General features: G+C 42.3%; 1 protein-coding gene and 2 pseudogenes across 1 annotated transcript in view; 1 reads left to right on the plus strand and 2 right to left on the minus strand.

Annotated features, from left to right (window-relative positions):
• Nucleotides 1–27,995, plus strand: part of LOC129603091 (uncharacterized) — a 506,300-nt gene that overhangs the window by 174,170 nt on the left and 304,135 nt on the right. The window lies entirely within an intron of this gene.
• LOC129602934 (zinc finger protein 431-like) lies at nucleotides 1,423–27,709 on the minus strand (annotated as a pseudogene).
• LOC114851365 (zinc finger protein OZF-like) overlaps nucleotides 5,342–27,995 on the minus strand; it is a 42,768-nt pseudogene continuing 20,114 nt past the window's right edge.

Consider the following 27,995-nt stretch of genomic DNA (forward strand, 5'->3'; position numbering starts at 1 on the left):
GTGTCAATACTCTGGGCCAGGTTATTTGCAGCAAAACAGTTAATTTGCACTAATACAGACTTAAACTATATTGATTAATTAATTTGCCTAATTGACAAACACCTTTTACTTATGGACACCATATAAATAGCCCATAATTTCACTTTTCCACATTCTTTACACCCCCCTCCCATTTACTGCATGTTTCTCTCCATCCTCTCAAACCGGTTCCATCGAGGGTCGCTGTCCCTGCTGTTTTTTCAACTCTCTATGCCCCAACTCCTGCTGATTACCTTAACCACATGTGTTCAGTCAATGACAAGCTGGAAAAGCCAACTGACACACCTGATCAAGATCATTAGCAGACAGAGCTTTATGACAAAGAAGTCATAGATCCAAATGCTTTACATTCACTGGATTAATTCTGTCCCTCTCCCCTTCCCGGGTTGAATCTAGCTCACCTGCTGTGCTCCTACTGTCTTCCCCTTATTGTGGCTCCCTTCAAGGACAAACTGATCTGTAAACATCTTGCTCAGCCTCGATCATACAACTATAGACCTTTATTATACCTAAGCAGATACACCACCTCCCCTCCAAGACCAGTCTCATCGTCTGCTCTCTGACCTTTATCTACCCCCCGAGCCTGATAAGTTCATAAAAAAATACCAGCAAGTTTCCACTTGTACTGTGCCTACTTTAATATTGTTTGTATCATATGTTTTGGGCATTTCTGCAGTATTGTTCCGATTGTATTGCTACTTGCTTAACTTACTTCAGTAGTGGCAGCGCACACAGATGCAGCACCCTCTTCTCAGTTTTGTTGCACTTGTTACAATGGTAAATGGAAAATGTTGTGGATTACTTTTATTTTACAAAGGACCAACGAAGGCAACACTGCCACAGCCACACACCTCAGCGTTTGTATGTATGTGGACTTAATTTCATCTTGGACTGCTTCGAGAACAAGAGTGCTAAGATGCTGGGCTCACGTTATTTTGTAGAAATCTATACCCACATCGCTTTAAACAGGCAAACTAACATATTCCATCCATCTTTCCATACGGGGGATTAGACAGGGTACATCCTGGACAGGTCGCCAGTCCATTGCAACACATGGACAAACAAGCATCAACCTATCAACCTAGTCCTTTCAATCACGTGTTCAAGTTTTTCGGCCAATTGCATAGATTCGAACGAGTTAAATGACGCCCCATTGGCCAAAGTCAGTTCTTGCAAAGATATGCCCGATCAGACACCTTTTTAGACATTCTGGAACATTCATATGACACGTTAACATTTGTTAATTTGTTGTGTGAATTTGCGGGTGCTCTTTCAAGTTGGGCAGATAAAAAAAAAAGTTTTTCGCATAAATAGGATCTTTGGCCAGCGTGAACACTTGGTTTGTCATTGAGGTGCAAAAATGCTTTTCTGCACTTTGCAGTTTTGTCTCCAGTGTGAACACAATGTTTGAGCAAATTACTGTTGTGAGAGAACGCTTTCCCTCACTGTTCACGTGAATAAGGTTCGTCCCCTGTGTGATCGCATTGGTGTTCCCGTAAACCACTGTGTTGAGTGAATGCTTATCCACACTGTACACATGAATCAAGGTTTCTCTCCAGTGTGAATGCGTTTGTGTGCCTGTAAATGATGGTGTCGAAAGAATGCTTTTCCACACTGTTCACATGAATAAGGTTTCTCTCCAGTGTGAATGCGTTTGTGACTTAGTAAAACACTGTGATGAGAAAATGCTTTTCCACATTGTTCACATGAATACGGTTTTTCTCCAGTGTGAACATGTTGGTGTGCCTGTAAATGACTGTGTCGAGAGAATACTTTTCCACACTGTTCACATGAATAAGGTTTCTCTCCAGTGTGAATGCGTTTGTGTGCCTGTAAATGATGGTGTCGCAAGAATGCTTTTCCACACTGTTCACATGAATAAGGTTTCTCTCCAGTGTGAATGCGTTTGTGACTTAGTAAAACACTATGATGAGAAAATGCTTTTCCACATTGTTCACATGAATACGGTTTTTCTCCAGTGTGAACATGTTGGTGTGCCTGTAAATGACTGTGTCGAGAGAATACTTTTCCACACTGTTCACATGAATAAGGTTTCTCTCCAGTGTGAATGCGTTTGTGTGCCCGTAAACCACTGTGTTGAGAGAACGCTTTTCCACACTGTTCACATGAATAGGGTTTCTCTCCAGTGTGAATGCGTTTGTGTCTTTCTAAAACACTGTGATGAGAAAATGCTTTTCCACACTGTTCACATGAATGAGGTTTTTCTCCAGTGTGAACACTTTGGTGTGCCTGTAAATGACTGTGTCGAGAGAATGCTTTTCCACACTGCTCACATGAATATGGTTTCTCTCCAGTGTGAATGCGTCGGTGTACCTGTAGGTGACCAGGATGAGAGAATGCTTTTCCACACTGTTCACATGAATAGGGTTTCTCTCCAGTGTGAATGCGTCTGTGTACTTGTAAAGTACTTTGTTGAGAGAATACATTTCCACACTGCTCACATGAATATGGTTTCTCTCCAGTGTGAATGCGTCGGTGTGCCTGTAGGTGACCAGGATGAGAGAATGCTTTTCCACACTGTTCACATGAATAGGGTTTCTCTCCAGTGTGAATGCGTTTGTGAGTTAGTAAAACACTGTGATGAGAAAATGCTTCCCCACACTGTTCACATGAATGAGGTTTACCTCCAGTGTGAATGCGTCTGTGTACCCGTAAAGTCCTTTGTTGAGAGAATGCTTTTCCACACTGCTCACATGAATAGGGTTTTTCTCCAGTGTGAACACATTGGTGTGCCCGTAAATTACACTGCCGAGAGAATGCTTTTCCACACTGTTCACATGAATAAGGCTCTGGTGGTCTGGTAAAGGCCTGGCTACATTGCTGACGGAGATACAGCCTTAAAGCTCTTCGTCCTCTGTGTTCCTAAAGTCAGAGAAACAGAAAAAGAAAAAATCAGAAGACCATTTAATGGGGAGCATCCTTACAAGTAAGATAACAGTCAGGCAAGACAGGTAAGTTAAGAATTTAACTCCTTAGTGGGAGTCACCCCGGGATTGTCATGTTTGTCTTGTTTGTTCTATGTGGGTCTGGATCCAAGTTAAGAGGTTGTTTTGTTGGGACAGCTAGAAAAAGAATTACGGTTTGAGGGCAAACCTGGCACCTGGCAGTACTAGATTTTTGAAACTGTGGAAAAAGAAGTATGGGTTTGAGGGCAAACTGATGTACGGCGGTCCATGTAAGAAACTAGTTGAGAGATTAAAGGTTGACGCTCTTAACACTCGCAGAGCACCAAACAAAGAAAAACACCTGCAATTGTTGGAGGCTGTGAAGTGGCGAGAGCAAGCACTCAAGCTGAGACAGGATATTTAGAAAAAACTAGATATGAAGCGTGAACGGCTTACCCTGCAGGGAGCTGTTGTAGTGAAGCCAGACAAAAAAACATCTGTGCTAGTGAAGGTGCGAAAATTAGTGAACAGAGAAGACAGAAACCAGATCAAAAATCTGAGATCGAAAAAGAAATTACTTGAATGCCAGAGAGCAGTAGAAAAATTGGACATTAATGAACCTGCAGCTGCTAGAGCTGACCCCGTAGCCAGCCACACCAGAACAACTCACAAAGGTAAACTTCACTCCTTAATGTTAGGAGAACCTATTCGTTATCCTTATCTGAAACCCCTCAAACAACAACATAGCATAATTGACAGTAATTACGATTGTGATGGGTGGGGTCCAGCCCCCAACCCACCCCATCCCAGGGGGAGCGAATGGAGAATTCTATCCACTCGTAGAAGCAAACCCGCATTATGGGGCGGCAACAGTGCAAAAGTGCATTTGATCACAGAGAGACAATTTATGTCTTCAGACCCTGCACAGACGCGTGCAAAAGCTTAGGTGACCCAAAATTAGATTTGGATGCCTGGGATGATAAACATCGCCAGCTGATTGATTCGTTTGGACTCAACGGCTGGGAAGTTAATCAAACTTTCAGAAAGTCTCTGACCTTTAACTGGGACAGAGTGGAAGGTGACTTTACTGGCAAAGATACACGCAACACAAATCTACCAGTTAAAGCGGTGCATTGAGAAGCCAAGTTGAGAAGGTGCATAAAAACATGAAAAAGTTGTCGAAGAAAACACCTGACTATGCTAAAATTGCGCAATGCAGACAAAAAGAAGGCGAAGATGTGTTTGAGTACAGAGCACGGTTAGAGGAAGTGCTCCGAAACCACAGCGGTTTAACCGAGGACACCGCTGATGCCTATCAGCAGCAGCTAAAACAATCGCTGATGGCGGGTTTTCACCACACCATAGCTGACTTCATCCGAAAGCATGACCTAAACCACCGCACAGCAAGTGTCCCCAACACTATGAACTATGCTCACCACGCATCTGAAATCATCAAAAGAAAGAAACAGAAAGCCAAAGCAGCCGAGTTTGGGTTTTTTGGGAGGTCAGATGAAGGTGAAGGAGAAGAGTTCAACACTTTCTATCAGAACTCAGTACTTGGAAAGCAGTTCCACAAAAGAAAGGTGGGTGAACAGGAGAAAGGTAGGATGCGCCCCCGAAAAATAGGTAGATGCTACATCTGCGACCAGCCAGGGCACTATGCCAGACAGTGCCCCCATAGACCTGGGCGCTCAGATAAAGTCTTTAGAAATCCTAGAGAGTTTAACAGACCACCCCCACAAAACCCATACATGACCTGACTAGATGTACTGTAGATAGTTAATTGGTAAAGCCAGCAGGTGATGATGCAGAGACACTGGACCTCACATAGTCGGTAGACACCTTTTTGTATACATCAGCTGACCAGCTCCCCACTAGAGACCTCCTTCTTAACGGTACATGACTTACCTTTTTGTGCGATTCAGGAGCTAAAAAACTATGCTGAGAGATCAAATTCCCGGACTCCAGAGTTCTTCCGGGCTCATGTTTGTTAAATCAGCAAATGGACTGGTGACCAAAGATTCTTTTTCAAAGCCAATTATGATCACTGACCCTAAGACTGGGGAGTCTGGGCGTGCCGAAGTTGTGCTGTGTCCAAAGTGTCCTGTAAACCTGCTAGGTCGTGATTTGATGACACGGTTTAAAATCTCTATTGTCCCCACTTTGAAAGGTATGGTTGCTATAGGCAAGGGCGAAGAAATACTGACCCTACCGTTACACAGCATTGAACAACCACATTACTACTGGACATTAGATCTGCCAAGTCCAGACCCCACACACACACTTCTGAACAGTTATTGTCCCTAGCTATTAAGTGTCAGAAGGGAACCTTTACACCTCAGTCTTTAGAGAAGTTTTCACATTACCTTGAGATACAAACATTCAAAAGGGCCAGATTTAAATTATGACAACCAGATTTTTAGTTTGGGCCCCCAGAGCGTCACTGTAAATGCCATGTACACTGACCGAAAGGGCATAACAGGGTGTGCAGTTCAGCTCACCAAGCAGGCACTCAAACTTTTCCAAGTGCAGAATGGGTGGTTACTACCTCACCCCGTGTCTATTTGGATGTCCCACATGAGACGGGAGAATGACTTGCTTCGTGCACACTGCCTGATCCCCTTTTATCACAAGTTCCAGTTTCTATTTCGTCGAAAGGGAAAGCAGATGTAGGATTAATGACCACTGCCACACCAGTGGTGATTAAAGCTAAAACTGATTACCGCCCCCGCATACGTCAATATCCATTGAAACCAGATGCATTAACCGGTATTAAACCAGTCATAAATGATATGATACAAGCAGGGATTATTATAGAATCCCCAGATGCTCAGTGTAAAAGTCCGATTTTTTCAGTTAAGAAAGCAGAGTCAGGGGCATGGAGGATGGTTCAAGATTTAAGAGCAGTGAACCAAGCAGTTGCTCAGTGTGTGCCCGATCCCCACACATTACTTAACCTGCTAAAACCAGATAAGCAATGGTTCACAGTTGTGGATCTAAGCAATGCATTCTTTTCCATACCATTAGCTAAAGAATCACAGGGATGGTTTAGGTTCACTTATCAGGGAAAGAAATACACCTACACCAGGTTACCACAGGGATATTGTGACAGCCCAACCATCTTTTCTACAGAAATACAGAATTGTCTTACAGATTTTGAAATGCCAGGCCACAGTCAGTTGTTGGTCTATGTGGATGACATTTTAATTGCTTCTGATACTAAGCAAAACAACAAGATTGCTGCACTTGCATTGTTCCGTCATCTAGCAAAGACTGGGAACAAAGCTTCGCTTTCAAAGTTGCAGTGGGTCAAACAGAAAGTGACCTTTCTAGGACATGAACTGTTTCCTTGCGGTCGCAGCTTGGCGGTCAACAGAAAAGTGTCTATTTTAGATGCTCCTAAACCACAAACGAAACAGCAGATGATGCAGTTTCTAGGTTTGTGCAACTACGGCAGACTATGGTTACCGAGCTATGCACAAATAACACAATCGTTGTTAGATGTGATCTACTCCCAATCCTTGTCTATGAAACAGACTATAGAATGGACTCCAGAAGCTGAAAAAGCTGGTGCTACAGTACTGAGTTTACCAGATTTTTTAAAACCGTTTGTCCAAACAGTTGATTGTAAAGGCCATTTCATGACTTCTATGTTGGCCCAGAAAACAGGAGGCCGCTACAGGCACATAGCTTATTATTCCAAACGTTTAGACCCTGTTGCATGCGCTTTACCATCTTGTGTATGAGCAGTGTGTGCAGCTGCACTTGCAGTGCACTGTTCAGCGGAAGTGGTGTTGTTTCACACCCTCGAGCTGCTAGTACCACACGCTGTAGACATGCTGTTGACACAGACCAAGATGTCCTTCCTGTCACCTGCAAAGCACCTTTCGATTCTGTCAACACTTATGTCACAGTCGCACATCACCAACAAGCGGTGTAACACACTAAACCCTTCTTCACTAATTCCAACACAAGAGGAAGGGGAACAACACAGCATCAACTGGACAGACTCAGACAGGTCTCTCGGTCGTGACCCATGACAGTCTGATTCACGCAGGAAAACTTCCGTCACTTTTTTCAGCTCAAGCTGCAGAGATAGTAGCTTTGACTGAAGCATGCAAAGCAGGACGAGATGTTGATGTAAGGATTTATACTGAAAGCCAGCATGAATTTTCTACACTTCGCTATTTCGCAGCTCAATGGGCCCGAAGGGGAATGACGACCTCTACTGGCAAGCCAGCGGAGCATGTGGATTTGTTGAAAGACTTGCTAAAAGCCGTGTTATTACCTAAGTCCATTGCTATGTGCAAATGTGCTGCACACACCAAACAGAAAGACCCTGTTTCACAGGGCAACGCTTTCGCAGACAAAATAGCTAAAAGAGGCTGCAGAAGGCAGACATTGTGCTTGGACCTTAACAGCTATTTCACAAGGTCCTAAGGAACCTTTAGACATCCAGGTGTTTAAGGATATGCAAAGCCAATCACCGACTTCTGAACAGAAACGATGGATTAAGCTGGGCGCAGGTTTAATCGATGGATTTGACAAAGTAGATTCCAAAGCGGTTCTACCACGAAACCTGTTCTACACCGTTCCTGTGTTGAGCCATGGGCCTTGCCATGTCTCCACAGGGGGGGATAATGAGAACGGAACAGCACTTTTTCACACATGGGTTCAACTCCTATGCCAAACAGTTTTGCAGAGTTTGTTTAACATGTTGTAAACATAATGCACAGGGGAATGAGAGGCCTAAGAGAGGACAGTTTCCTGAGGCTTCTCACCCTTTTCAGTTCCTACACATGGACTTCATTGAGTTGAACAAATGCAACAACTACAAATACTGTCTTGTGTTGATATGTCCGTTTTCCAAGTGTGTTGAGATCGTGCCAAGCAATGATGCTGATGCACTGACCATTACTGAAGCATTGTGCAAAATTATTATTCCTGTACATGGCATTCCACAGGTCATCTACAGTGATAATGGGCCACACTTCATGAACGAAGTGATAAGACAAGTGGCCACCCACTTAGGCATCACGTTGAAAAATCATTGTTCTTACCACCCATAGAGTGCAGGGCTGGTAAAACGCACAAAGGGTACAGTTAAACTGAGACAAAAGAAAACTATGGAACAGTCAAACAGTCAGGATGTCAAAGAGAAGAAGGAGAGCCAGACACTAGCAGAGTGGATGGCAAACCTATTGAAGGAACAAGAGATTGTGAATGGAAATAAGCTGCCAGATACTGCTTTTTCTCAGCAGGAGGAGAAGATCAAGCCAGATGACCAGATCCTCATCAAGGCCATCAAACGAAAGACATGGTCAAGTCCGCGGTGGGAGGGGCCATACACTGTGGTACTCACTACACCGACGGCTGTAAAGACCGAGGAGAGAGCTACGTGGATCCATCAAAACCACTGCAAGAGAGTGATTCCCCTGGTTGGCACTGAGTAGGGGTGGAAGTCGACCGGTATCAAAACCTTTGTCGCCGAAGAAACCAACAGATCCCCACATTTGGACTGGTACACCAGTGGATGACTGGAACTGGAAGGACCTGGACCCCAACCACAAGCACCCGTTCAAGACCAACATGTGGTATCATTATGTCAAGGTGTTAGCTAGAGTGTACGATAACTGTTTTGTGTGTTTTCACATGCCGCATTCATCCTCTCATTTGACACTATGTTACACCCATGCCTTACCATGAAAGACTTTACAAAAGGTCTTAAAAGGTTTATACAATGATGTGACGTTCACATTGAAAACTGATTGAGAGGTGTGATACTGATGTTTAATTGTCCTTGTAATGACAAACATGGAGGGATATTGGAGAAAATATATTTTCAGAGTTAAAATGATTACATAAAATCAAATACATTATTACATTATCAAAGCTTCAAATGTAGTTCTGACGTTGCTCCAATAATTGAACTAAAGGGATCATATCAAAATTGTTTTGTCACTATTTAGCAACACTCTATAAAACACATACAAGCAAAAATAATAGGAAACTAGGAATGGCTTGATCTGGATATTTATTTGTTTATTCATTCATATGTGAAAGCAACTGCTGAAACCAAACAAATCAGTTAAGCAAACAATAGGCACAGAATAAATAAAGAGGAATGTACCTTAGGCTGACACTTTCATAACTAAACAAGCAACAACAATAACTAAACTACTGTGGTTTACCTGTGAAATTAATATTATTGCTAATAATAGTGTTAAGGTATGTGCACACACTCATACAAACATACATATATCATAAACATACACATATGCATTATTATAATCTCAAAATTTATTAATAGCCATTGCATACCTGTATAACATCAAAACTACCATGATCAAACATTATTGATATTGACAGTGATAAATACCAGTAATACTTACAGCTACATTTGGAAAGCCTGTTTATCAGCTCAGGTGTATATTGTCCCACTACAAGCTTGGTAAAGCTGTAGCTTAACATTGTTCACCCAAAAGGTGAGAAAGACATTGATGCATGATCAATGCAACTTGTGAAAGCAGGAGGGTAGGTCTCTGGCAGTCTGCCCATGAGGCCCCAGGCAGAGGCAACTGGCCTGATAATAATTGGTAGTGACTACGTAGCTGATGAGTTTTAATTTTCCTGAATAAAAGAATAATTCAGGTGCAAAAGCGAAACAAACCACTGCAGAAATACCCACCCACAAGTATCTGCTGAAGAAATATTACTGGTGTATTATTGGAGTTATTCATGTGTTTTATTTATTTTACTGTACCTATACAAAATCCTTAAAAATAAAACCTTGGACGTAAAGTGACAGGAACAGTCAAGTAGTAGTTTTGATCACAAGACTGTGAAGCTGAGCCACGGGTGCACGGGAGCTGCTTCCTAACACACAGACATACTAGAAGCAGTTGCTACTAGTGCTGATGACTGTGGTGGAGATTTTCCAATAAAGAAGTTGATGAGAGAGTTGTTTTTTGTGTAATTTATTGTAATAACAAAGAAAAGTAAAAGATAATGAGCAAAGCTCATCAAAAACCATCTGGGGAGATCAGAACATACACCATGGAGGTAAAGATCACACAATCATCAATTTGTTTCACCTTTTTGTCCCCTTCTCTGGCAGAGTGGAATGTCTCTTTAGTCCAATCAAATTGGAGGTACCAATTTATCCCTGTGGAGATGTTTCCATTTTTCCACCTGGTACCACTGGTGTCTCAGAGTGAAGGGGCCAAAAACGTCTACAGACAAAGAGAGACACAGCTCCTCTGCTTGTTTTGGGAATCAGATAACAGCCAGATCCAGGGAGGGCCAGGCAGAGACAACCATGGAACAGTCAAACAAGCTTGTCAGATACATAAAATTGGTGTACGACAAGTCAAAAGAGATTAATAGCCCTCATGGGAACATTCAATCTAATTATAACAAGGCACAAACTGTATGGTAACAGTATAGAAAAGAAACAATTTTTTTTCCCTTACACAGCTGTGAGCAAACTTCGGAGACCGAGTTACAAAACAATTTTCCTTCTCTTTAAAGTAAGTAACAGTGACCAGTTCAACCTTCAGCCTCCCTCAACAACAGTACAAGAATCTAACTAATACTGTTAAAATGAAGCCAATGGAAGACAAAAAAACCTACCAAATTTGACTTTATTTGTCATTAGGCAACCAGATGCACTATATGAAAATCAGAGTAACAGAAACCTCTCACTTCAACCAGACACACACATAAACTCCTTTGTGTATATTCACTGACAGACAACCACTGCACCTTAGGCAAGAAGAAAAGACATACACCCCTAACTACCAACACTGAACAAGGCTCGAAATTTACATACTGTATGCACGCGAACATATTCGGATTCACTCATCCCAAGATTAGTGTAAACATTTTCCTTTTCCACTCAAATTAACAATGAACAGTTTTACATATTCCTAGATTAAATATTGATCACTAATTTATTGAGAACAAGAGATCTGTCTGCCAAACTGCTCTACTGTATGGTGCTCAAATTTCTCAACATTTAATTTTGCTTGTCCACTCACAGAATTTCACTTATCCACTTTTGTGTTGATACTCTGGGACAGATTATTTGCAGCAAAACAGTTAATTTGCAGTAATACAGCTTTAATCTATATTAATTTTGCCTAATTGACAAACACCTTTTACTTATGGACACCATATAAATAGCGCATAATTTCACTTTTCCACATACAGGTGTGTTTAATGTTTTCTTTTTTTCAACTTACAGAATGTCTACTTAACATTTAGAGGCCAATTGGTTTTACTATTTTTAATAACAGAAACAAAATAAACAAACACAAAGCAGTTAGTTATATACATCCATGCAACCCTCTCTGCCCCAACTCCTGCTGATTACCTTAACAAGGTGTTTTCAGTCAATGACAAGCTGGAAAAGCCAACTGACACACCTGATTAAGATCATTTGCAGACAGAGCTTTATGACAAAGAAGTCATAGATCCAAATGCTTTACATTCACTGGATTAATTTCAATTAAATCTCCCCTTCCCGGGTTAAATCTAGCTCACCTGCTGTGCTCCTACTGTCTTCCCCTTATCGTGGCTCCCTTCAAGGACAAACTGATCTGTAAACATCTTGGTCAGCCTCGGTCATGCATTTATAGACATTCATTATACCTAAGCTGATACACCACCTCCCCTCCAAGACCAGTCTCACCATCTGCTCTCTGACCTTTATCTAACCCCCAAGCCTGAAAAATTCATAAAAAAATACCAGTGAGTTTCCACTTGTACTGTGCCTACTCTTATATTGTTTGTATCATATGTTTTCTGCATTTCTGCAGTATTGTTCCGATTGTATTGCTACTTGCTTAACTTACTTCAGGAGTGGCAGCGCACACAGAAGCAGCACCCTCTTCTCAGTTTTGTTGTACTTGTTACAATGGTAAATGGTAAATGCTGTGGATAACTTTTATTTTAAAAGGACCAACGAAGGCAACACTGCCACACACCTCACCATTTGTATGTATGTGGAATTAATTTAATCTCAGACTGCTTCAAGAACAAGAGTGCTAAAATGCTGGGCTCACATTATTTTGTAAAAATTTATACCCACATCACCTTAATAAGTACATGTCTTATGATGTCTTTAAACAAGCAAACTAAAATATTTCATCCATCTTCAATATTCCACTTTGCCACCCGCCAAACTAACATATTAAATGTAGTAACCCATGTGTGTCAAGCTAGTAGCTAGGTATTTTAACGACTTCAGCCAGTCGACTGAGCCATTGTTCCCTTGAAATGTGTTGCTGTAGTCGGCTGCAAACACACACCTGTATAGAAAAAAGAAAAAAGCTATTGGCTTTCGAGCAGCTACAGGCAGGGAGCGGTGGATTGAGCTTTTGCCCTGTTGAAATGTGCTGCAATTGTTACAGGCCTCTGGCTGGAGACAGGTGTGTGTCCTGTTTAATGCAGGAAAATAATTAAAAGAAGAGACTGCTCATGAAAACTATTTTACAGGTAAACCGACCCTATTCTGTTGTTCTTACGTTTTCGGACTTTACTCAAGCATGCTGTGACTTTCTAGGCCCCTGAAAGAGCTTGTCTTAATTGATTTGAATTGATTGGTCCACCATTTGGTCACGTTTTTTTTTGTACCAAGGCCATAAAATGCAATCGGCCATTATTAGTGGCTGGGAGTCCTTTCAATCATGTGTTGGTGTTTTTAGGCCAATTGCATAGATTCTAACGAGTTAAATGACGCCCCATTGGCCAAAGTCAATTCTTGCAAAGATATGCCCAAACAGACACCTTTTTAGACATTCTGGAACATTTATGTGATGCATGAACATTTGTTAATTTGACGTGTGAATTTGCGGGTGCTCTTTTTTTTTCACAGTTTTTTGCATAAATAGGATCTTTGGCCAGCGTGAACACTTGGTTTGTTATTTAGGTGCAAAAAACGCTTCTCTGCACTTTGCAGTTTTGTCTCCAGTGTAAACACAATGTTTGAGAAAATCCTGTGTGATCGCGTTGGTGTGCCTGTAATCTACGGTGTCAAGAGGATGCTTTCCACACTGTTCACATGAATGAGGTTTCTCTCCAGTGTGAACATGTTGGTGTGTCAGCAAGGTGCATCTGAAAGAAAGTGCTTTTCCTCACTGGTCACATGAATAAAGGTTTCTCTCCTGTGTGAACACATTTGTGTGCCTGTAAAGCACTGTGTTGAGAGAATGCTTTTCCACACTATTCACATTAAAGATGTTTCTCTCCAGTGTGAACATGTTGGTGTGTCAGCAAGGTATTTCTGGAAAAAAATGCTTTTCCACACTGTTCACATGAATAAGGTTTCTCTCCAGTGTGAATGCGTTTGTGTGCCTTTAAATTAATGCGTCGAGAGAATGCTCTTCCACACTGTTCACACGAATGAGGTTTCTCTCCAGTGTGAACATGTTGGTGTGTCAGCAAGGTACTTCTCATAGAAAATGCTTTTCCACACTGTTCACATGAATAAGGTTTCTCTCCAGTGTGAACGCGTTTGTGTGTTACTAAAACACTGTGTTGAGAAAATGCTTTTCCACACTGTTCACATGAATGAGGTTTTTCTCCAGTGTGAACATGTTGGTGTGCCTGTAAATGACTGTGTCGAGAGATTACTTTTCCACACTGTTCACATGAATGAGGTTTCTCTCCAGTGTGAACACGTTGGTGTGTCACTAAGCTGATGTGATGAGAGAATGCTTTTCCACACTGTTCACATGAATAAGGTTTCTCTCCAGTGTGAACACGTTGGTGTGCCTGTAAATGACTGTGTCGAGAGAATACTTTTCCACACTGTTCACATGAATAAGGTTTCTCTCCAGTGTGAATGCGTCTGTGTACCTGTAAAGTACTGTGTCGAGAGAATGAATTTCCACACTGTTCACATGGATAGGGTTTCTCTCCAGTGTGAATGCGTTTGTGTTTCTGTAAATGACTGTGTTGAGAAAATGCTTTTCCACACTGCTCACATGAATAAGGTTTCTCTCCAGTATGAATCGATTGGTGTGCCCGTAAATCACTCTGTCGAGGGAATGCTTTTCCACACTGTTCACATGAATAAGGTTTCTCTCCAGTGTGAACATGTTGGTGTCTCAGTAAAGTACTTCTAGTAGAAAATGTCTTTCCACACTGTTCAGAGGAGTGAGGGTTCTCTGCCGTGTGAACACAACAGTTAATTTTCAGATCCTTTGACCTGTGGAACCCTGCCCCCCTTGGTTTCTCTCTGGAGTGAACATTTTGATGATTCTCTAGCTCTGACTGTCTGGTAAAGGCCTGGCTATATTGCTGACAGAGATACAGCCTTGAAGCTCTTCTTCCTCTGTGTCCCTAAAGTGACAGATACAGAAAACAAGAAAATCTCCATTAGAGAGCACTGTGTTGGAGTGCATGTGTGTGTGGTTTCTGAAAGAAAAAGAAATTACAAATCAACCATGAGCACAAAACATCTCATCAAATGTTCCCCATAAAACTGGGCATTACCGATTCACCATGTTAGGCATACCACCACCACAACATGGTGGCATCACATTACAAAAATTCCTCCAGTTAAACTCTCGTAACTAAGGCAATTACAGGTCTGCTAAATTTGTAAATCGAACGTATCAATAAGAATAATAGTAATAATACCTGATACTTAATATTGACACAAATGATAACTCTACTAGGCTTGCAGAGCGCATGTCAATCAATGTGCTGTAAAACACAGTTTCAAAATGCGCAGATGATCTCCAACCAGTTTGAATATGATTTATATTATATGCTGAATAGGAACACAAACGTACACAATAAATAATAAGTGATTTACAGCTCAATGGACGCACACAATATATTAACAAAAACGGTTGCATCAAAATGATTTAACGCTCTAGACTTAGAAAACTGTCCTTAGTGACTTCTGCATACAGAGGGGGTCTGAACAGAATGTACCACTCCTAGACGGGGAGAATAGTCCAAGTGGTATTGGCCTTTTTAACACAGCACTTTGAGGAAACACCACCTGGATCACGTAACAACATCAGCTGGGTACGAGGAAACAAAAACAAAACAAAAGTAGTTGAGAGGAAGATGGAGTCGGACTAAAAGAGTTTTTGTCAATAACTAAATACCTTGTGGGCGTCACTAAGTTTAAGAGGCGGAGAGTGCAGGTTGTGTGGCTGGAGCTTGGGGTGGAGTCCCACCTCTTCACTTCATCAGAATATCTTATTTAAATTAATTCTAAATTTAAAATTAACTATATTTTCTCTTTCCACCAAGCTTAAGGTAACATCACACCATAACACAACAACATATCACAATAAATCCATTATTTAAATCAATGTGAGAGTTAAAATGATTACATAAAATCAAATACATGTAGTTATCAAAGCTATATGATCGTCTTATATCTGGTAGCGACTGCTAAGAGTTGCAAAACAAGCTTGTAACACTCAAGCACCCTTTCTTTTCATTAAATGTCCTGCTAATCTTCACTGTTATCTAGTGTTTTCTCTGCTAGCGTAGCAGCTAGCTTACTTTCCTCCTATGGCTTCCTCCTTTTCCTCTCCCTCTCGCTCTGTTCGGTGCGTCTTATGTTTAGCTTCTCCTCTGCCTCCTTTAGTGATAAGTTAGTAGTAATTGAATCTATAATAAGTGTACGCTAGTTGCAGGTTTTGAGGCGAGGATCTTGCGGAGCCTCCTAGCTTAGCTGCTACCAGTCCCCTGACAGGCCCCAGGCAGCTGGGTAATGACTGGGTTACGGCTTGTAAAAAACGTACCTTTGGGCAGGCGCCCACGGTTCATCCACCAACTGCTTCATGTTTTAAACAGAATTTCCCCACTCAGCGACACATCGGAGAAACCCACTCTGATCATTGGTGACTCCATAGTCCGAAACATGAAGTTAGAGAATCCAGTGGACATAGTTAAGTGTTTGCCTGGGGCCAGAGCGGGCGACATTGAATCTTATCTTAAGCTCCTGTCTAAGTGTAATAGGAAAAATTCTGCCTTTGTGCTTTTTCTCATCCAATACAGTCGTCATGTGTTGGTTAGGTTCAATACTGAACATTCTTACACAAAAAAAACGAATCTCTTGTGCCCTGACATACATTAAGTTTGACTTAGTTCTTAGCACAGATAAATTCATTGTAGTGGGAGACTTCATGTAGATGTTGACAGCAATTGTCTCAGCACTGCTTTAAACTCCTTAATAGACACTATTAAGAACCCACTCATCATTTTAACCATAACCTTGATCTTGTCCTCAGCAGCACTGACTTTATGAACTACTTTACTAATAAAATGATCATCATTAGAGAAGACATTCAGCAGAAAGCACTGCCTAGATCCATCAACTTTAAATTTACTAAATCCTCTATCTTACTTACACAGCTTCATCCCTATAACTCATATGGAGTTAACCTCAATAATCAACTCTTCCAAGTCGTCCACTTGTTTGTTAGAAACAATCCCAACCAGATTACTCCAAGAAGTTCTACCTTTAATCAGATCACCAATATTAACATAAAGGCTATGTACCACAGGCTTTTAAGGTGGCTGTAGTCAAACCTTTATTGAAAAAACCTACTCTGGACCCTCGAGAACTACCCTACTATAGGCCCATTTCAAATTTAACCTTTATTTTTTAAATTCTTGAAGAAATTGTGGGTAAACAATTATCTAATTAATTATTTTAATTAACAATTAACTACTTGTCCAATAACCTCCCATCACTGTTCTATATCCAACTAACCTTGTCTCTTTTTGTTCAGTAGTTGTGCTTCTCCCCCACTCTCTCTCTCTCTTCTCCATTCTGTCCTCATCATCGGACTCAGAGCTTTGTGTCTGTGATGGGCAGCCATCACAGCACATGTTGTCCAGTCCAGGAAGTTTTGTTGAAGCGTGTTGCACATGCGTATTGGGTTTGCGTATGCTAACTGCATGGAGATGAGTATCTTGTGCTAGTCAGGTAAACAAACAGTCCCACGTAAACAGACAACGTCCTCCCAATCACCATTGTACATATAAAAAGCAACGCAGAGTCACTAAAAGATAGGGTTGCTAAATTAACTAGCTGGACGCCAAGTCCGATTGAGTTAGTTACACTCTGACATAATTTTATTTTAAATAAATTGCTTTAATAATCAGACAAATCGCTGCATAACAGATTAGGTAACAAAAGGCATTGATTCTAATTAAACTGACTATAAGATGGTACTTTTTTCCAGCGGCTAATTTGTGGATTTTTATACAAGATGTTTACACCGTGCCGGTCTGACTGAAAGCTGTTGAGGTTTGTGTCTTGTAAGCGGCCTTAGTCACCGTTATGCATTAGCGGTGAGACTCCTCTGTCCGCTTTTGCTATTGGTGTTACGTTATTTTTTTTTCTTTTTGAATGGAAGCAACCGTATGTGACTGACTTGCTGACTGCGTCAGATGGACAGAGCCGACGGAGCAGATTCTTCTTTCGGCCTTAAATAAATGGCTAGTTCACCAAAAGAGATGGTAAAGACATTTGATATATTCTTACACGCAGACCACGTAGGAGTTGCTGTGCTCAACAAAAGCCAAAACAATTGCCACCTTAAAAGAAGTCGAGATGGAAAGACCTGTCAATCATGGCACGGCAGCAGATTCCTCTGCTACGAGGTAAATGTAAACAAAATGTTAAAGAAGGAAAGAGTGCGTTTGACCAAGTAATTGTGAGACAGTTTCATTTTAACACTGAAGACGACGACCTTGTTGGTTTTAATGTGCAAAATGCAGCGTTAAGATAGTGATTGATTACTTTTGTGGTCACTGCTGTACTTTTTATTCTTTTTAACCAGCCGTGTTATAGGCGTGATTAAAAATTTACGTAATTAAAAGTTACAAAACAATCTTTCTAATATATGAAAAAACTTTTTTTCTAATTAAAATCTAGTGGGTGTGGCTTACATTCTGGTGCGCCCTAGAGTGCGGGATTTACAGCATTAGAAATGTAGTTTTTTGATCCTTCTTAATAAACACTACAGTAATATGTTTCTGTATCTTAATTTGTTACAGGCATCTAACCTAGAGAGGCAGGTGAAACTAATCTTCACACTCCTATGTGCAATGTATAGGTTACTGAGTGAGTTCAAAGCGCCTGAGGGTTAGAGGATGGAAGCTTTTGCAGGGCCTTTCAATGAGAATGCTTTACTGGATGTAAAGTAGGGTAAACAGACCATGTCCTGGGTAGGTAGTGTAATGGAAAATTTGTACTTTAATGCTTTTGTGTTCATTTCTGACTCTGTATAGTGACCATGCATTCTGTACTTGTTGATTAGACCCAGAACTGAACATTCTCAGCCAGACAATCTATCTCCCTCTCCAGGTGACCGATTGTTCATGGCCTGAGTCTGCCTTTTAACCCTGGGCTCTGGCTCCTTTCTGTCTGATGCCTCACCAGACCCAAGGCTGTAGCCTTGTTTATTCCCTGTGTAATATGAACATCTTCACCCACAGTGTGATAAGGAGATTCCACCAGGTCCAGGGAAAAAGGTTAAAAGGCAGAAGCAACTTGAGGATCGTGGGCTCTTTGCATTATACCTCCGTGGTGTGTGCACTGATCTCCCCAGCTGGTTTTTGGTTTGTTGATGTGCACGATCAACATCCATGCTTTTTATTTGCTTTCCCCATTATTTTTATTTTATCCTTTATTATTTCAATAAATCGCACAAAAGGACAACTCTCTCATCTGCTTCTTTATGGAAAAATTTCCACCACAGAAATTGGCGTCTACGAACAGGATCCCGCTGCAGGTCGTCTGGACGGTGTGATCAGGGACAGCGGTCCTGAGGACTAGGGTCGCTCAGCCTCCAAACCTCTACAGCTGTTCTGAGTGGGAGGACTGCTCACCCGTCTGGATCCCCTCTGACGAGATCCAACGAACTCAAAATCCAACGAACACAAAATCCAACCTCTACTCGGCCCGGTGAGAGAGATTCCGTTTTGTTGCGACTTGTTGAAGAAAAAAAAAAAAAAAAAAAAGAAACGGGTTTGAAATTGGTTTTAGCTATTCGGGGTTTACTTGGCTCTGATCATTTGGTTTAGGGAAAGTAAGGCAAATAACAATTAATTCTAAGCATCCCCTACTAGACTAAAACAAACAACGACAAAAGAAAAATATAACTAGGACTAGAGATAATAATATTTCTAAAACGACTATTTGGCTGAAAACATCCAAAAATAATATATATATTTTTTTAATTTTAAATTTAATATTCGGGTAAAATTAATTAGGTCAAAGTCTGCCCTGGTGGCCGAGACGGTGGTTGCTAAGGGTTGGCTCGTGGGACTGAGCTTGTTTTTGTCTGTACTGAGGATACAGACCAGTGTGTAGATCTGAGCGCAGTCCAAAGGGAGTGGACAAGGAAATAAAAGACGGCTTCTGTAAGACGGAGCGCGTTTGCAGGGGGAAGTGGTTTTGAGATACGAGGGACCCGGGTCTTAGAGAGGCCTGACGGTGAGGGACCACTTCCGAGAACCCTGTCGCTGATCTGAGCGGTTCCCTTTCTACGGAGACGTCCGTGGAAGAGAAATTTCGAAAAAAGGTTCCGGCCAGAACACATAAAAATCTAAGGCAGGAAACCGCCGGGACTCTGAAAGATGGGTTCGGGGCGATCTAAGTCTCCACCACCAGACTGCAGCATTACAAAATTAATGAGACGTAAATATGGTGATGAGTGCGTGTCATGTCTTCACGACTGGACAAAGCTTTATGGGTTTAAAGAAGGTGGATCACTCAGTGTGAAGGACATACGCGCTTTAAAAGAAAAAATTAGAAGAAAAGGAGAAACAGCTCCGTAAAAGTAGAACGATCAAAGTTAAAACTTTAGAGGAAATTGAATTAAACAAAAGATGCCTTGAGATTTGGGTTAAAGAATCAGAACGCAGGGAAAGACTGAAATGCCAAAAAGAGTTAGGAGGGAGAAAGGATGAAAGTGGTGACGTAGCTGGCAGAAAAGATAACAACTCTGTGGAAGCTTGCACACCGCCACCATACACACATACACACACACAGCATGATGAGAAACAGAGCGCTCCCACTGTTTCTGCTTTGTATCCTTTTGCAGAGCTGAGCGCGATGAGGGTAAATCCGGATCTGGACTCCTTTCCCACCGTCAGCAGAAGAACCGAAGGAGAAGAAGCGCCAACCAACAACCAGAACAGGGTGGAAGCTCTGACACCACAGCAGCTGGAGGACACAGACCACAGCATGGACGCCTCACAGACTCCCACAACGTCTGCAGCCATCACGTTCTGGGCTCATCAGATGAACCAGCTACTACAAGCGTGTGTGTCTGACACAGACACCTGCTTATGACAATCAGCAAAGGAAAACAAGCACAGAGCAACAGCAGAGAAGACGTGCTCTGACACAGACACTGGTTGAAACAACAGGAGAGGCTTCAGACGTGATCGGCCCAAAAGAGCTGCATCTGAGGATCCAGGAAAGGTCTTCATCGAGGAACAACTGTCCCATCAAAAGGGTTCACCCGCTGGCGCTCACATCAGACTGATGGTTGCGGAAGGAGGAAGGTGACGGTTCCTTTTCACGTGACGTACAAGACGGTACCGCAAACACACACACACACATTCATACACGCAATGAAGAAACACGCTTACAGCTGATACACGCTCAAATTCATGTTCATGCTTATCTGCTCGCAATGAAGAATCGCTTTTTGCTTTGAAAAATCCCACAGAGTGATTTTAAAATGATGACAAACAGCTAAATGACAACTGCTGCATGACTTTACAGTCTGATGGGTTCAAACTGTTTTAACTTGCAACAAATTCAGTAATAAAATCCTCCATGTTTTTAAAAAGATTTGTGTACACTATAGGTTCGTCTGGCCAGACTGTAGAAAAAGAAAACAAAACAGACTGTAGAAAAAACAAACACAACCAGACGTTAGAAAAACAAAACAGACTATAGGAAGACTCAAACTGACTGAAACAGACTATCAATGACTATTAAAGGGAAGACGACTATTAGAGAGAAGTAATAATAATTACTGTACGTACCAGACAATAAAAGAAAAACTTACTGTGCCTCTGTCTTGCACGACATCAGACGGCAAGACACTCAAACATTCATTTTTGCTTTCAAACTTATGCCCAGTTAATTTATTAGGAAGAGATCTCATGTGTAGTTTAGGTATTTCACTGATTTCCACTCCGGAGGGAGTGCAGGTCACAACCACGGACAATGTAAATAATTTTTCTTTTGTTTGTGTTAATTTCAGCTCAGAGCCGCTGCTCTACTCTTATCAGTAGCTGCTGAAGGGAGAGGCTGTAACTGAGGCCCTCATACAGGCTGCTCAACAGCTTGTTTCCTCACAGAATACGACCTTTAGAGACACATCTGACCTGTCTTGTACAGCACATGTGTCCACTGGTCCTGATGAGGAGTTTGAAAAATCATGGTTACGCACACATGCGGACAAACTGACCTCAACCTCTCTTTTTTGGGATGAACATAGGTCTGCGCTTGCGATTTCTCTCACTAATGAACAAGAGAGATTTGTTGATGCTTATTCTACAGATCCACATGTCCTTCTGTCAAAACATGACGGAGACAGATGGCAGGACTTGAGTCCTTTCGTGGACAGATGTCAACGGGAAGGAGACTGGCAAACGACTTCCGACCCGAATGTGATGTATTCACCTACCTTGCATGCTTACAAAAAACTTTTTCTGTCTAACTTTCATGCGCAGCGTACAGTGCACTTGGTACCTCAACATTCCACACACACTCCACACCACGTGTTTTTGTCGGAGGACGCTCTGACGCAGTATCCAGCCTTACAGGAAGTTCCAGCTTCCCTGTGGGCCACACACAAATATGATGTAGGTTTGATCAAAGGATGTGACCCAGTGGTCATCACGCCAAAATCTGACTACAGACCATGCAAACAGCAATACCCTTTAAAGAGAGAAGCAATTGAAGGAATATCACCGGTGTTTAACTCTCTGTTGAAAGCAGGAGTCATCGTCCCATGTGACAACTCTCCAGTGAGGACTCCACTCTTCCCAGTTAAGAAAATCAGAGACAAAGGACAGCCAACAGAATGGAGGTTTGTCCAGGATCTGCAAGCAGTAAAGGCGGCGGTCCAACCACGCGCGCCTATGGTACCGAACCCCTACACCATTCTTTCTCAGGTTCCGCCCAAGGCTAAATTTTTTTCAGTAATTGATTTGGCCAATGCTTTTTTCAGCGTGCCCGTCCACAAAGACAGTCAATTCTGGTTTGCTTTTGAATTCAACGGAAAATCATACACCTTTACCAGACACGTGACATTGTTGGCTATTCTGATGTCACCCTGCTGGTTCCTAATGCCCTGTTTTTGATCCTTTTGGAACAAAAAACATCACATCTTTCTACAGCCCGATGGCTTAGATACAACACCATCTTACTGGAAATGCCAAACATTAGTGTCAGAAGGTGTAATGTGTTTAACCCAGCCACTTTGTTTCCAGGCCCTGACGATGGCGAGCCTCACAACTGTGTTTCGGTCTTGAACCAGGTCTGCACTCCGCGCCCAGATCTGTCGGAGGTGCCAATTCCTAACTGTGACCTCGTTCTCTTTGTTGATGGCTCCACCTCTAGAGACCCTGCTTCGGGCCACTGTCAGGTTGTCTGCACCAGTCTGCACCTCTCATACTGTTTTACAGTCTGGCCCTTTGCCAGGACATTACTCTGCTCAGGCTGCGGAGTTGATTGCACTGACCGAAGCCTGTAAATTGGCTGAAGGGAAGTCTGCTACTATCTACACAGACTCCAGATACGCTTTTGGCGTCACACACGACTTTGGTGCTCTGTGGAAACACAGAAAGTTTTTGAAATCTGATGGCAAACCTATCTTGCATCATGATAAGGTTGCTGATCTGCTCGACGCAATTCTGTTACTAGCTGCAATTGCTGTATGTAAGTGCCCTGCACACACTGGGGGCACTGATCCCATTTCTGCTGGAAACGCACGCGCTGATGCTGCTGCGAAGGCAGCTGCCCGACTTCCCCTTCCCTTTGCTCCCTGCCTCTTATCCTCCACCTCTACCCAACCTCCCTCTCCTCCCTCTGCTCTCCCTGATCTTCAGACATTCTCTACCCCACAGGAACGCAAGCTCTGGCTGACGAATGGCGCCACCAGTAGCCATGGCGTTTGGTATGGGCCCGACGGCAAACCTTGCCTGCCTAAACACTTTTTCCCTCATTTCGCGAAGTTGACACATGGATTAGACCATGTATCAAAGGGGGGAATGTTAGATGCTCTTACAAAACACTGGAAGCACTGGAACTCAAAGCGGTGGCAAGGTCCCTTCCAAGTCCTTCTGACGACCAACACGGCTGTGAAGATCGCAGAAAGAGCGACTTGGATCCACTCCAGCCACTGCAGGAAGGTCCCGGATCCGACAGATGACCCTCCATCTACACCACACGACAAAACCACCACTGACGAAAAGAATTGAGAAGGACGACCTTCGCTGTGCTCACACACGCACTGAGGCGAGGCTGCGTTGACCGTTCAGCTGAAGGTGCGAGCCAAGCGCCGCCTGAAGCTGCGCCGGTGAATCACACTATCAGACCATACATCTACACACACGCTCCTGAGAAAACACACACACGAGCAGCCTTGAGTTGCCGACGCTGGACGACGTGTAGACTCTTCACATCACGGGAGTGACAGTGACTCAGACGACATTGGGAGGAAACCTGGCGGTGATAACGAATCCCAGGTGTCTCTGTGATCAGCTGATCACAACCTGAAGAACCCCAACGAACTGTCAAGGTGTCAACAAACAGGTTGGAAACAATCTAACGCTACTGTTCAACAGGAAGAAGAAGACATTGATTGTGACCCTGTTGTTTTTGATATGTTACTTTAATATTTGCTCTAAATTATGTGATTGATTTACATGTATACCTCTCTGTGATTTCATCCACTATTCTTAAACAAAGCATTTTATGCTTCCACTTGATTCACACTTACACACAAATTTGTATCTTCCACTGACACAAAATGACAAGATAAAAATGATTGTCATATCAACCATTGCGGTGACACGTGTGACATTCCCGTACTTCTGGAGAACTCACACATTTGTTCACTATAGATCCAAGCGCGATATCAGCGGCGCTTTCGTACCAAATGACACAATGCACTACATTCAGGAATCCAGATACCGATTCACTCATTGGTTCTGATGCTGACTCTGTAGAGGATGATGTTGTTGTTGATAACGAGGACCACAAAGATGACTCCGATGATGATGGTAGTGACACAGAGACTGACGCCACAATAGTTTAAATCAACATATAACCCTCTTCCCATTTTTGCTTGACTGAACGTGATATGATTGATTATAGGCTTATGTCCCTGTCTTTCCAAAGCTCATACACAAGGGTTATTCTAGTATAACTACCCACAAAAACAGCTCACAATCTTTTATCCCTACGCCATTTACATTTTTATAAACAATACATTTAACGAATCATTTTTAAAGAATGCTTTATTACTACAAAATGAATGCCACGATTGACAATTTTTATTCTTTTAATGTTTGATTAATGTGTAATCAAAAGGGGGGAAATGTAATGGAAAAATTGTACTCTAATGCTTTTGTGTTCATTTCTGACTCTGTATAGTGACCATGCATTCTGTACTTGTTGATTAGACCCAGAACTGAACATTCTCAGACAGACAATCTATCTCCCTCTCAAGGTGACCGATTGTTCATGGCCTGAGTCTGCCTTTTAACCCTGGGCTCTGGCTCCTTTCTGTCTGATGCCTCACCAGACCCAAGGCTGTAGCCTTGTTTATTCCCTGTGTAATATGAACATCTTCACCCACAGTGTGATAAGGAGATTCCACCAGGTCCAGGGAAAAAGGTTAAAAGGCAGAAGCAACTTGAGGATCGTGGGCTCTTTGCATTATACCTCCGTGGTGTGTGCACTGATCTCCCCAGCTGGTTTTTGGTTTGTTGATGTGCACGATCAACATCCATGCTTTTTATTTGCTTTCCCCATTATTTTTATTTTATCCTTTCTTTATTATTTCAATAAATCGCACAAAAGGACAACTCTCTCATCTGCTTCTTTATGGAAAAATTTCCACCACAGTAGTAAACTTGGTTATGTTGGAAGATTTGTTTCTGCAGCAAGACAGGTATAGTTGTAGACAAATCACAGAGGATATGTAGTTATCTTTGTTCTCATCACTATTTGGAAGACTTTGAGCGTAGCAGGTCTCAACCAGATGGAGGCTGCAGGTGTCCTCACCATCACCACATAAAAAGAGGTAAATCACTAAAGGCATACTACGATGGATTTGCAGCGTACCTTACGCCAAAAGCAACCCAATATTCGCCAGGTACAAGTTCCACGAAAAAACACAAGGGAGTGGTTAATAATTTGAGCAATTTGTGACAGAGCTCAAGCTGTTCGTAAAAGACTGGTTACGAAAAAGGTCAGGGACCAAATTATATCCGCCACTTACTCACCTCACGTTAGAGAAAAGCTACTTAGCCAAAGGCTAACACTAGACAAGGCAATTGATATTGCACACTGTCATGAGCTAGCTCAGGTGTAGTTAAAAGCCATGGCTTGTGACACTCATGAAATACATTAGTAATAAAATGTATTTTATTCAATATTTCAATTATATTCGATTCAATATTTATAGCATAAAATGCTTTTCAGCAGTGAAGAATCCCTTAAGGTCTGCACAAAGGCAGGACACGGAGTGTTCAGGGTCCGGCCCTCTGGAAAGAAATTCAGGGTATTGAGATCCTGAACAAAAAGACCAGTTTACTACAGTAGAACAGAACTAATCAATGGAACAAAACACCATGACTGAACCAGCTGCCTTCTACTGGAATGACAGCATACACTACAACAACAACAACAACAACAACAACAACAACAACAACAACAACAACAACAACAACAACTCTTATATGGTGCACTTACTAACATTGATTTATATCTTGTTTATAGTGCTACTGATTATTGAGTAATTTTTTACTGTCAACTATACGTTTGTGCAACAACAACAAAGATGCATCCATCTGTCTAAAAGTGTGTCTTACTGTAACTAGTCAGGTCGCTGTAGCCGCTAACACACAGTTAGCCTCATCTCCATTATTTATACAAAGTTTAATTAGCTGCCTTTTAGCTCAAGCCTGTGTTTACTGCAATATGTACCGCGGTGAAGTTAGTTTGACGTTGGACATTCAACAGACATTCGACCGAAAGTATCTCCAGACAAGCGGCCCGTGTTTGAACAAGCGATCCGCGTTTCGTGTTCGCTAAGCGGACACAGAACGAGACCGCTCGGCACATGAAGACGTTGACTTAGGGAACGTCGATAAATTATTTGGATTTTCAAGAAATTATTAATTCAATAGCGTTCAAACCATATGACCTACTGGTTCAAAACCTGCTCCAATCTATGTGTCTACATGTCCTTCACAGGGCACAACTATTTTTATGAGGATCAAATCATCTTTCATATTTTTCTATAATATTTTTGTGTAAATATTACTGTGATTTGTCAACACCGTCCACACCATATGACCTACTGGTTCAAAACCTGGTTGTGCCCTGTGAAGGACATGTAGACACACAGTTTGGAGCAGGTTTTGAACCAGTAGGTCATATGGTGTGGATGGTATTAAAAAAACAGTAATATTTATACTAAAATATTATAGAAAAATATGAAAGATGATTTGATCCTCATAGAAATGTTTGTGCCCTGTGAAGGACATGTAGACACATATGTCCCAGTCTCTCTCTCACACACACACGCACACACGGTCAGTTTCCATTAGTTATTATCATATGTTATTATTAACAAACGCTCCTCTCCTCTGCAGAGCAGCGTCTGTATGTTTCCACGCATCCACAGCCTGGTTTTACTTTGTTCTGTCACAACATCCACATCTTTGCATTAGTGTCGCTATGAGCCGCTTTTAGCGGTGAAACAGCACCGACCTGTTGATCTGTGGAACCAGCGTGGTCACGGTCCTGCTGCTCCTGCTCGGTTAAACTCGGCTCCTGCTGCTCCTCCTCAGCTTCGCTAATGGACCGGTCCTGCTCGGTTAAACTCTGGTCCTGCTGTTCCTCCTTTATTCCAATAGTGGACCGGTCCTGCTCGGTTAAACTCGGGTCCTGCTGTTCCTCCTTTATTCCGGTTATGGACCTGTCCTGCTCGGTTAAACTCGGGTCCTGCTGTTCCTCCTTTATTACGGTTATGGACCTGTCCTGCTCGGTTAAACTCGGGTCCTGCTGTTCCTCCTTTATTCCAATAGTGGACCGGTCCTGCTCGGTTAAAGTCGGGTATTGCCGTTCCTCCTTTATTCCGCTGATGGACCGGTCCTGTTCGGTTAAACTCGGGTCCTGCTGCTCCGTATCGCTCTGCTTCTGTTCTTGATAGACGTCCACATCCTCTTCTTTCATTTCCAGTTTGTACTGATCCATTTTCGTCTCGGTTCCTAGAATCCAGTAGCTCTCTGCTCTAAGAACAGAACAAAGACAACAGCTCTCAAAGATTTTCGCCTAGTCTTTTTCTTCTTCGGTGGTGTTCCCCTTCTTCTTCTTTAGTGTTTTACGGCGACTCGCATCCTTAAAGTTACACTACCGCCATCTACTGTATCCTACCTCCCTCACACCCTCTTACACGACATGTAAAACGTTAACAGAGCATTCAGTCATCTCTCTGATCCTCCATCTTCCAACACACTGCTTAAATACACATCTTTAGAATAGAATAGAATAGAATAGAATAGAATAGAATAGAATAGAAAGCCTTTATTAGTCCCACAGCGGGGAAATTCCATTAGCAGCCAGGTTACCCGGCGCTAGTCCGACAGTAGAAGCAATTGCAGTACAAACAATAAAAAAACACACGCACATACAGTGGAAACCTTGCTGGAATTTTTTCTTGGGTTCATCAGGACAGATAGATGAGGTCGGAGAGCAGACAGTGAGACTGTAAGGTAGGGGGGGGGGGGGGTATCTGAATCAGTGTA

This window comes from Betta splendens, chromosome 2, assembly GCF_900634795.4.
Source record: "Betta splendens chromosome 2, fBetSpl5.4, whole genome shotgun sequence".
Lineage (NCBI taxonomy): Eukaryota > Metazoa > Chordata > Actinopteri > Anabantiformes > Osphronemidae > Betta > Betta splendens.